The sequence below is a fragment of the Zerene cesonia genome, chromosome 3 (genome assembly GCF_012273895.1).
Source record: "Zerene cesonia ecotype Mississippi chromosome 3, Zerene_cesonia_1.1, whole genome shotgun sequence".
Taxonomy (NCBI): Eukaryota; Metazoa; Arthropoda; class Insecta; order Lepidoptera; family Pieridae; genus Zerene; species Zerene cesonia.
The window spans coordinates 8,814,232-8,821,426 of record NC_052104.1 but is presented as its reverse complement, the minus strand read 5'-3'; the positions used below and the strand labels follow the sequence as shown (position 1 = coordinate 8,821,426).

At 33.8% G+C, this 7,195-nt stretch overlaps 1 protein-coding gene across 1 annotated transcript in view; it reads left to right on the top strand.

The window, feature by feature from the left end:
• The first annotated feature begins 670 nt into the window (after positions 1–670).
• Positions 671–7,195, top strand: part of LOC119836973 (cadherin-87A-like) — a 45,795-nt gene continuing 39,270 nt past the window's right edge. The window contains exon 1 of the mRNA XM_038362451.1: positions 671–997. The gene's annotated coding sequence lies outside the window, so the exon portion shown is untranslated. The remainder of the gene's footprint in view (positions 998–7,195) is intronic.

Genomic DNA, 7,195 nt, shown 5'->3' with positions numbered 1-7,195 from the left:
GATCCCTGTTTTATTACAAGGGAGCATTTAATCGGGATAAAATATCCTATCCAAGTCAGCTCATACTCTGTCCGAATACCAAATTTTATCAAAATCCGTTCACTAGTTTCAACGTGATTGACGGACAAACATCCAAACAAACAAACTTTCACATTCATAATATTACTGTGATTATTAATTATAGTATAGTATTAAACTTCCTTAAGTTACTATATTAAAACAAACCTTTTTTTTATGTTCTCAAAAACTACGTAGCTGTTTATGAAATTAATAGTAACCTTATTGTACAATTAGTATGTGGACATTTATTTTCTTGTTATATTACCACAAATATATATTATTATAATAGTAGTTGTTACTTATTTCGTCAATTCAGTTATATTAGTTATTTTGAAATCTAATTTATGTATATACTACGACATCTAGTGAGCTGATTAGATAAAAGAAAATAAAATAAGCGCCATCTATTAAATTATACCCGTATTATTGCGTTCAAATCGATATTGGTATTAAACGAAGCTAAATAGTTTATTTTCCTACCACAAGAGGCGCTAGTGTAGCGTACTCTAGTAAGCTCTGTCCCTTTTTCACAACCTACGATCGCGTACACTCGAAAGAGATAGAAATATTAATGTTTCAAGTTATTCAACTTGGTACAAATTGTAAACATGTAGGCTGTCAGTCGCGGGCACAATACCACGGTGGCAAGTAACAATTTTTCGGACTAAAGTTAAAAATCTAGTGACCACGAGTATTTACTTGAAAAAAAGTGAAAAAGTGCGAGTTCTGTCCCGTTTAGTGGCCGATTTAATTGTGTTTAGTGATTGTTTGTGTCAATTTGCATTCAGTCGAGCCGATGTCGGAATCTTGTAGCTAACGGTATTGAATCGTGAAGTTTTGTCTGAAATTTAACATACCTACCTAGATGTTGCAGCCTCCTTTGCGTCGAAATACCCGGATATATGCCATGCTACTTTAATCTGAACTTTTACGAACGGTAAGTGCTTTCGATACTTAAAAGTAGTTAAGAAGTATGTTACAGTGAACTGTGACAACTATTATTAATTGTGTTAAGTATAATGTAAAGCTAATTAAAATTACAAAAGAAAACAAAAAACCACGTTGCGAGTTATACTAGTTCTTATTATATATATATTTTCCTTAATTTCATTGACTGATACAAAAAAAAATCTATCCATTGTTAATCTGTGTTTGGGTAAGGTCAGAAATTTTTTAAGAAACCTATAAAGACTTGACAAATACTTTTTTGTTACCTATAATATAGCCTCCGGTTGACTTGTGTTCATTATTTTCACAAATATGTCAATGATTCTATTGTCAAAGGACCCCTATATGCGACGAAGTCAATGCGAGCTTTTGTAATCCAATATTCATACTAGCCAAAAATGAAGGGTAACCCCAATAAGGTCGATTTTATTATACCTAGTTATATGTATGTATACTAACTGTCATTGTTTTAATTATAATGTATGGTTGTTTGTTTCTCATTCACGCGAAAACAGCTTATCGTAGCCGTATGAAATTTGTAATATTATAAATGCGAAAGTGTGTAAGGATGGATGTGTGTGTTTGTAAATTTATAAATTAACTATCTGCGCCGCGGTTTCACCCGCGTAAGTCCATATCCCGTAGGAATATCGGGATAAAAAGTTGCCTATATGTTATTCCAGTCGTCTACGTACCGAATTTAATTGCAATCGGTTTAGTAGTTTTTGCGTGAAAGAGCACACACACATCCTTACAAACTTTCGCATTTATAATATTATATGTAGTGGGATTAGTAAGATTAAAGTGGGAAGTTAATAAGAGCTTGATTGAGATAATTTTGTTCAAATCGATCATGAGTAGCATAACTTGGCTATATACGAATAATAATCTCGAGTCGAGATTACCTAAGCTGCTTACAGCCTAGGTAGGCAATCTAGATAGATAGAGATAATTATTAGGTAATCCAGCTGCATAGGTAAATCCAACATGACGGAGTTAGAACTCCAGTTTTTCTATTCCGAATGTAAGATAATTTTTATTCGTTTTTTCGTAATTTATGTTTGTTTATTTTCCGTTTCCATCTAAACTATGTACACAATTAATACGGAAAAATAAATGAACTAGGAAGGTCTTTATATCTACGCAATCTCATAAATTATAATAGTTATTATAAAAACGAAGTTTATTTACTTAAAGTTAAAACAATTAACATTTAGATTTAGCTTCATAGTGAAGCTTGAATATTCAAGTGCCTATTTTATTTGTTTCTTTTTAAACAGCGAAAAGTTTTAAATTCATTCAAAAGCGTATTTTTTATAGGTCGGATATCCTAAACTTTATAACGATGTAAATGGGACAAAGGAAGAGATATGCATTAAACTTATATATAATATAGCGATACTATATATTATTGTTCATATTATATATAAAAAAATAATGATAATTAGGAACAAGGCATTTAGTATAAATTTTAAATAGAGGGGTGAGCTTGCGCTTAATAACGTTGGTGCAGACAGCTGCAGTGTTTAACGTTCTAATTGCAGCCGTAGCATTAAACCTATCTAGTTTTATTTATACACTTAGAGGGATGTCAATTTTAAATGTATAATACTTCATTTAATCGTCTACGTAAAGAGCTTTATCATGAAAGTATTCGCTCTGTCCTGCAGTCATTCTGCTAATTTTAATTAAGTTCTTTTTTATTTTTAGTTATAATAATATATATCATATCAGTAGGAAATTCAGTGCAGAGTTGTTGAGTTTGCCTGGGTACCACGCAAGTGATGCCGCGATACGGCGTCATAAAGATCTATAAATTACTCTTGATCATAGAATTCCGTTGTTATTATATATTCAATCCATATAAAGCGAAGATTGTGTACCTGATAGATATAGTTAATTATAAAGAAATATATCCGATGTGAACGGATCGCAGAAGTATGCCTTTCTCAATTTATCCAATCTTAGTGTTATTTAAATAAGTAAGAAGGAAGGTCGCTAAACAGTTTTGTGTGAAATTTGATAGAAAATTTGGAGTCAAATGGGGAAGAACACGTTATCTTCTATTAAAATAACACTTGGTAAGAGTTAAGCAGGCCAAAATGGAACAGCTGTTACGATACGTGAGCGCAAGCGGCGCCGGGTAGACAGGCAGTTTCGTAGAAATCTCCCCACGTGATTATTGTGTGAATAACAAAAATCTCGATACAACAGACTCCAGCCATGTTCGATACGTGCGAATTGAAAAAGTGAAGTAACGGCGTACGGCCTTGTAGTAAAGGTCCGAAGCAATACTCGACCGGTTTGCCGGTTTGTCACGCACGGTCCAGTCGTGAGGCGATATGAATCATAGCTTTCCTTTGCTATGATATTTTGTAGTTATAGGTACGTAGGTTTTGTGTAACGGATCTTGCTAAGTTCTTTTGTTCTATGTAGATATATATTGAATATGTACTTTATAGCACGTAAAAATCACATGTGCTAATCCATGCTATAATCTATGTCAATGAAAACGCGCGTGAAAGAGTAACAAACACCCATACAACTGTCCATACAAACTAGCGTTTATAATACACGTACAATAATTAAAATAATGTGGGAGTCGAGCACGCTTCGGCACGTATTGGCTCAGCTCGCAAAGGGGAAGTATCACATCCCCTACAGAATTCCAGCGTGAAACAGTGGCATCCTGTTTTTTTGGTTAGGTGAGTGGGAGAGCCGGAAGCCCATACCCTTTTGCATACCCTTCCCAGTCCTTTCTTTTATCCCTCCCGTCAATAATTTCTTAATACCTTAATAATTTATAGTCGGCAATCCATTTGTAGAAGCCTTTACGTCTGCAATCGACCTTTCAAATGTTCTTGGGCGGTGGTAGCATTTATCATCAGTTGACCCACTCTCTCTCAATTTGCTCCATTGGCTCCATTTGACTCCATTGTCGACGATATCTTTAAATAAAAATATTATTATTCTACATTGTAATGTAGAGCGAAGTAAAAATTAAAAAAAAAAAATTTGGCGCCAACCAATCATTAATGATCTAACAACTAATGCTTACGCCGAGACTCGTATCTTGCACAACATTTTTTAAACCAGTCACCGCCATTTGAGAGTGCCAAGGTAACAAGATCTGTATGACTGTATGTAAAAATAAAATAAAAAAAATATGAACCTAGGCTTTGAACCTACGACCATCTCATAAATTATATGAATTCCAGAAAGCCGGGTCGTTCTAATACTTATTTATAGATCTGACTGCATTAACCTTATAAGTTTCTCAAAAAATTTTATTCAACTTTTTTCCTTTTGAAGAACGCTAGTGGATGTGTTAAGATTTAAATAATTTTTTACTTCCCTGTTGCTAATATCGGTCTAGATTTTAATTTATAAACGTATTCTGAACATTTTGAATTAATAACTTCTATAACACAAACTTTAATTGTATGACACCGAGTATATCCATTAGGAGACCATGTTGAATTTTGTTTAGATTGCTGTGTTTAATATTTACGGAATAATTAAACGGAACTTTACCGTTACTACGCTGTGCTAGCATAAATGTGAAAATCTTTTTAAATTTATAAGATCAACTAGCTGCCCCCGCGGTTTCATCCGCGTAAGTCCGTATCCCGTAGGAATATCGGGATAAAAAGCCTACATATATTGCCTATATGTTATTCCAGTTGTACAGCTGTCTACGTACTAAATTTCATTGCAATCGGTTCAGTAGTCTTTGCGTGAAAGAGCAACAAACACACACACTTTCGTATTTATAATATTAGTAGGATTAATTATCTATAAGTTAGACATTATGCTAAAGTAGCTGTTGCCCGCAGCTTCGCCCGCGCGGTCTTAATAAATTTTCGTGGTACAATCTTTCATCCCCTATTTTACGCCCTTGGAGGTAGAATTTATCAAAATCCTTTCTTAGCGGATGTCCGTGCCTACGTCATAATATCTATCTGCATGCCAAATTTCGACCCGTCCAGTGGTTTGGGTTCTACGCTGATGAATCACTATGTCAATCAGTCACCTTTAAATTATATATATTTAGATTATGATCTACTATGTATGTTAAGAATGTTTGTTACTCTCTCACGCACGAACAGCTGATCGCGGATCAGCGGATCTATAAGAAATTTGAAATAGAAACAGATTAATTAGCGTAATACCCGGAAGAATCAAAAACCGATGGTTATAGCTATTTACCAGTTAATTATCCATAACTTATCTATTACCATTAATGATGTCTTGATTCTCAACTGCATACCATTTTCGATCGTCTAATTCGAGTTGACACGTGGCGTCAAGGCGATCGGCATTCCAGCACAATAACTGAATATACATTGCAGATATTATGTAAAAATGAACTGGAAAATTGAATGAATAGACAGTGAGATCCTAGCCCAGATCCGGTTTGGTAGATTGATATTAAATACTTATTAAGAACTAGCTTTCGAGACTTATGATATAAAATAGCTGCTATATTATGCCCTTTAAGCTGCCAACTTACCTATCATCCAGTGAAAGTGATATCATAATTGATTAATACTTGCCACAGATTATGCCGAACACACAACGTTAGACGGGAAACTAAAGGAAATAAATTACAATAAGCCTTTTTTAATTAACTACAAATTATATTATATAGAACAATGTATATCGAGCATAGGAGACTCGTGTATTCTAGAGAATGTATTAGCTAGCACTAACCTGCTTTTAACTTGCTTTTAACTAGCACTTACCTCAGCTGATAAAAAATGCAATCCTACTAATGTTATAAACCGCGGGGCGCAGCTAGTAATTATATAACACTAGCCGCGCTCCGTTGTTTCACCCGCGTAAGTCCATATCCCGTACGAATATCGGGATAAAAATTTGCGTATATGTTATTCCATTTGTCCAACTGTTTACGTACCAAATTTCATTGCAATCGGTTCAGTAGTTTTTGCGTTAAAGAGCAACAAACACACACATATCCTTAAAAATGTTCGCACTTATAATATTAGTAGGATTTATCAATAATATATTTGGATTAACACACGATTTGAATTCAGCGACTCGACTTTATGTATATGTTACAGGTATATTGTCAAAGCCATGATATTACAGTTACAAATGAAGCTAATAAACTTTAAAAATGACGTCGATTGACAAACTACCGTTTGATTAAAACATCACTAGTGAAATGGTAAAATCACGGCTTCGATAGCAATAATAACTATATACAACTCTGGCATCCCACATAGATGTGTTTCGCCTTTTCTTCATTCGTTACCTGAACCACATTATAACAACCAGGAACAACTGGGAGATATAATTAAGACACCCGACACCATACTTGGCGTATTGTTCTTCATACTGTACTAAGTTTCACTTTTATACCCTGACAAACAGACATGACTAATGGGTGAAAATATTATAAAAGACGGTTAGATATTGTCCTCGTAGTTAAAGATAAAGTTGAACAATCCCGGGCGTTTACCGTATTTTCTATGTAATTTTCGCATGTAATGAAAACCGTCATATGTGCTTTCTTTTAAAATATCTTTATACAAAATTTCAGCCAAATCGGCCTAATAATTCCTGCAGACTAGCAAACAAACTAACAAACTCTAAGCTTTATTAAATAGTATAGATGACAATATTTTATTACATATTACAAACGGCTCGTTTAATCTTCCACTACTGCCCTGGAAATAAGAGAGAAAATGTAATGTAGTAAAAATGCCATAATTTAAACGAGAAGATGCCATTTCATTGTTGTTTTACGCTATCATTAAATCTTGTAAAAGCATTAAATCAACATATCTTCATGGTATTGCTGGAAGTTACATTTAATTGAGGTTCTTTAACTTTCTCAGTAAATGATGATTACTTGTCCTAATGAATAGGGAATAATTAACAAGCGGCCATCAAGTAAATACCGTTTTTTATTGAATATTTAAGAATAATGCATGAATAAATTAGCGTATTATCTAATGATGATTACAAGCCATGTACTTTATGAGCGTTACGATGTAATGTTATATCACCAAAGCCCAGCTGCAGGAAACAATTGGTAGTTGAAACAATGGGTAAAAGAAATAAAAAGAAAATTCCTGGTTATATTCACGTCTGTAAAGCTAGAAAGGTCAAGTCGGCAGAATCACTCGAATTATATCTCAAAATTTAGTGCTCATTTAGT